The sequence below is a fragment of the Pollicipes pollicipes genome, unplaced genomic scaffold (genome assembly GCF_011947565.3).
Source record: "Pollicipes pollicipes isolate AB1234 unplaced genomic scaffold, Ppol_2.1 Scaffold_5724;HRSCAF=6776_pilon_pilon_pilon, whole genome shotgun sequence".
NCBI classification, from domain to species: domain Eukaryota; kingdom Metazoa; phylum Arthropoda; class Thecostraca; order Pollicipedomorpha; family Pollicipedidae; genus Pollicipes; species Pollicipes pollicipes.
The window spans coordinates 9,962,814-9,968,033 of NW_023596746.1; positions in this window are offsets into that span (position 1 = coordinate 9,962,814).

Sequence of the window (5,220 nt, forward strand, 5' to 3'; positions counted from 1 at the left end):
ACATTTAAAGGTTAAGCAAGGTCACTGACCTTAAATGGACACTACTGACTGTTCGCTTAGACCAAGTATCTGGGTTCACATTGGTTGCATGAGAAGGTCGAGGGTCACATTGAACACATCTGGAAGTTGACCTTGTTTATTGTTGACCTTGAAGTTGACCTTGACCCGAATTACATGACATAAAAACCCTAAATTTTGACACAAATGAGTTCACGTATAGGTTAACACACCCCCTGTGAGCTTTGTGTCTCTAGCTCTCTTAGTTTCTGAGATCTCAGGTCAACCTGCCCCCCCCCCCCACCCGAGCGGAGGGTATTCAAGCGTCCACCTGGACGCATGTCCAAAGAGATGTCTTTTGCGGTCATCGTTATTAAACAATTTGAAAAGAGCATCAGAAGCTTCCTCATAAGACAAGCTCTCCAGTAAAAAGCTAAAAGCAAGCTTTCCAACAAAAAGATTTAGACCTCGATCTGACCTTTATACCTGACCCAAAGCCAACGGAATTCGTCATCAGCCTATATTCAAGGGTATAATTGTGTAAGAAGCTATCTCAGAAATGCATGGCTTCGTCCAACACCCATTTCGTTGTTGCATCATATTGAACCGTTCTCTGAAAATATCCTTCGCTGACAGTCGTGAAATGAGTCACCTGAGTTTGACCTGCCATAGATCACCAACCCCATAAGGCGCATCTAATTTGCATACCAAAGGTTTTGCTGTTCAATTGCTTAACTGCGCTGTTCAAAACTTATTCTGAAAAAAATATTCGGTGTTTAAATCCCCCTGACACACACACACACACACACACACACACACACACACGCACGCACGCACGCACGCACGCACGCACACACACACACACACACACACACACACACACACACACACACACACACACACACACACACACACACACACACACACACACACACACACACACACACACACACACAACACACACACACACACACACACACACACACCCGGCCTGTGTTAAGCAGCTCTTGTTGCGTGCGTGTGATCTCCAAATTAAGCTGTCATTGACTGACATTGAGTCTGTGGAACGTTAGATCGGAAAACAAGCCTACAAAGTCTTCATTCGTAAACGTCTGCTGAGCTTGTGCCGCTGGGGGCCATGCCGCTAGCTTATGCCCCTTTTTCCATCACTTCTTTTTATGTTGTGATGCAACAAAAGTTGACAACATTTGAGGCGTGCTCATTCTTGTGCTGAACATTCCACAGCGATCAATTCAGAAATCGTTCGGTGTAGTCGATTAGTTCCATGCCGGCAACAGGTGCTCACGCATTATGGTGTGCATATGGCTCGGGACCAGCTCGAGCGTTAAAACGGGACGATGGGGTGTTCTTGATTAAAAAATGAGCGCAACATGAAAAAGCAGAGGGTCCAGCGAGAGGGCGCAGACGCACCACACTGCGAACGGAACCAGCGAGTGGTCAAAAAGATGTGACGGGAAAATGGATTGACCAAGTCTTTGATGCCGATTGATCAGCTCATTTTCCGGGCCTTGGTTCACCGGATGCCTGCCTTAAGAAACACTTCAGGCGGCACTGTCGGGGGCATTTCACCAACTACGACCGTATGGGAATCAAAGAAATCCTACGCATTTTGCTCCCTCAGATCTGGTCGCAGAATTGCTAAATTCAGCTGGCAGCCAATAAGTCAGTGGTTTACTGGTTATTCCCATCAAGGAATCGCTACTTTGACATCTGTCACATGTCCGACGATATCGCGGTACGGTGAAGCATCTTAAAAAACACCCAAAATCCTGGAAAACTTCAGTGCCCTTTACCTCATATGCGATAATGTTGAGATCGCTTTTATATGACACCGTAATGCTGGTAAAACTAAAGGATCAACGCCACACTGCTTCGGGATTTTGTCATTTCATGGTAATTGGCTGCTGAACCGTAGTTATCAATGCTTTGGAAATATAGTTCTTATGTATACCAGCTAATTTCTCATAAATAAGGGGCACAGGTCATTTTGGCTCGACGCATACAGTTGATCTCGCGTGGTCTGTGTTGGTTACATGGTGTGATTTTACATAGTAGGGTGACCTTATCCAGCGTACGGTTAAAGTAGTCGATAAATTGCGTGGAAACAACCCCTAACTGGACTGAAAGCTAAGCATTGTTGCCTAAAAAAGTAGCAATCATTCCGTACACTTGCACCGATGATGTCATGGATTTGTAACCTGCAGAAACAAAATATGCTCTCAATAACATATTGACAAAGATCCCAAAACAGCTTCAAAAAACTTGATGAACTTACCTGGAACGGTCCCAAAATGAAGAATATCATATATCAACTGGATGGACAGGCACCAAGCAATACAGAACGGCCTCTTCAGTAAACTGCGGACGTATGGGGGGGAAGATGTGCACAGTGCCTGCGAATCTGCTTGATGCATTTAAAGTCAAGGACAAGTAATGCGTATGGAGCACATGACCGCTCGGCTGTTTAAAGCAAGGCCGATTCGCTGTTTTTAACAGCCGACTCTCAGTGTTCCAAACTTGACAGTGTTAAGTACTGAAAAAGATATAGATTCATCTGGCCGCAAGGGCGTGTTTCAATTGTTGTGATGCGACTGATATGAGGTGTGCGGTGACTTTCAATGCACTGCAATTTTGCAAGTGGCATTCGCATTGCAGGGTCATGAATACCTGCCTAGAGCTTAATTTCTGGCCTTGTTTATTTCGTTGGCTGTGCCGTAATTCAGCACCCTGTCCTCAGCGACGAAAGGAGTGGACACTTCGGGGTGAGTCGGCGGGATGATCCGATAAAGGTAGAAATTAATCTGTGATTATCCAGACTGCCTTTCAAGATACCGAAAAGGCTGTTGACTCACTGAAACAGTCGCAAGCGACCAGCCTTCTTCCCGGTCAAATAACCGTGGACTCGATTTTGAAGCCCGATGGCACTCCTCATGAACGAGAATAGCAGGAGGTAATAATAGTTCTGAAATATCAATTTGTCATTTTTGTGCATGTCCTGATTTAGAAACTAGTCGCGTATATCTTTAAATAAGGGTTGTTCCTGCTTCTAATTCAGTTCAGGGCTATAGCCCTCCTCCAAAGATTTTAAAGAAGAGTGCTAATCTGGGAGACATCCATATTTTGGAGGTACACTGCATAGTGTTTCACTGCTCCCCAACCTTTTTTTCAAAACCTATGTCCCCCGCTTAAAATGCAGTCATTTCATCAATGTTTTATACCTTGTAAGCACTTATTTACCGTTCAACCTTTTGTTAACGTGAATCCTGGTTACCGGAAATTTATGTGATGCCCAATGATGTAGGCCATAAGAGGGCAATACAAGTGAGGAGTGGAGTGGTGTAGGAAATGTAGGCAATGAAGAGGGAGGGGGCCTGCAGGATTCACTGCCATCTCCTCCTTTACCAAGCGCTTTACTTAAAAAAGCAGGTGGTTCTATGGTGCTGTGGTCGAATTGTCTTATGAGGACAGTGAAAGGATGGTATTTGATCGTTTCTGAGGACAATGTTGTCCATTTCCTGATGATAGCACCCCTGCTGTAACAGGAAAGCTCTGGAAGTCATTTCACTCTGCAGTGCTCATTCATGTGCACCTTTTCTCTGCACTTGTGAGCGTGGCATTGCATGGATGCAAATATGGTATGTTCCGTCTTTTTTTGCTAACATTGGACTGTAAAATTGTCCTGATGGAAACATTAGCATAATCACTGCATACATTAAATTGAAGGTCGCGAAGGCAACCAGCCTACCTTATATGCAGCCTACACTGATAGCAGAAATAAATGTGGTTTGTACCGTCACAGGAGCGACAATTTTTGAATTCATGATTGGGGGAGATTGCAATCCATGGATCACGGTCAATAATTTAAGTGCAGAGAAGATGATTTTGTGTTGTAGCTGCTTTTTCTCATATCTTTTTGTAATTTTCCAGCTAGAAATGCTGGCTGGGGGGGGGGGGGGAATCATCATTGAGGTGGCCCAATCCAGCATAGGTTTTGGGCGGTGCTACAGATATTAATCTAAATTGATCCCTCCTGCACTATACATAAAACACTGCACAGAATACCTTAGATTTGCATGCAACTTGCATACGAAGGACAATTTTGGCTTGCTGATTGAATATCTACCAATGCATGAACATTGGTAATGAAATGGCATTCTGCTATAGCAGTGTATGTTTTCATGATCCGACGTGCAGATTTTTACTCCAGGATGTATAAAATAAATAAAAAGGAAGACAGCCAACAAGTTTTACCCTTAGCCTGATTAACTGGTTTTTGTAACGCGTATTGGTGGAGAGGGGGGGGGGGGATTTCCTGACGTTTGCAAACTAAGAAAGGTAAAGCCTCGCAACAAACAAACCAACAGCGAACTGTCTTTGCCCAGATCTCGTTATTGGTAAGAAGTTTCCCGTTGTTAACTGATCCCACTAGGCCACGTCGATGGTGAAATTTTCTTGAAATCCAACATCAGCTTTGCATGTTTATATATGCGAAACCACGCTGTGCAGTAACATTGAACATAATGTGGCATATGCCTTGTTTAATTGTGAGTGCAATGACAAGTCGTTTTATCTGTCTGGCCCATATTTATAGCCCATATCATATGTATGTAGGGTTTCTTTCATATAGCAGTGCCAAACCCCCGCGCGCGGTCCGCAGAATCGTCGCTTGCCGCCCTCCCCCCACCGCACCCGCTGGCTTTACAAACCCGCTGTCGTAAAAAAAAAACACCGCTACATTGAAACCAGAATTGCTAGGGAAAATGTTTGATGTTAACACGCCTACAGTGGATGTCCCAGATGCTACCAAAGATTTGAGCGAGACTGCACAATATGCCGCATTGGTATCCTCAAAAAACCGTAGTGGGAGGTGTCGCATCGCCCGCCATCCCCCTCCCGTCAGGGCGAGTAACTTGTCCAGACGGAGCTATCCGCCTGATGTGAAGTTATTGACAGACTTCGATGCAATTTACTTGTTGGGTTATGGCAAAAAGCGCGCACTAGTCAAAACGTGTCGCGCCAGGCTTGGAGCATGCGTAAGGTATGGTAGATAGTTTGATGACGGTTGAGATGGGGCTCGAAGCGCGAATGTGATTTCCATAAGGGGGCACGACCTCAAGGAGGCCACCATATTTGACGTCATTCCCAGTGCCGCTTGCTACTGGCTCGGAATCTGCCATATATTCCGCTGCCCTGGCTATCGGG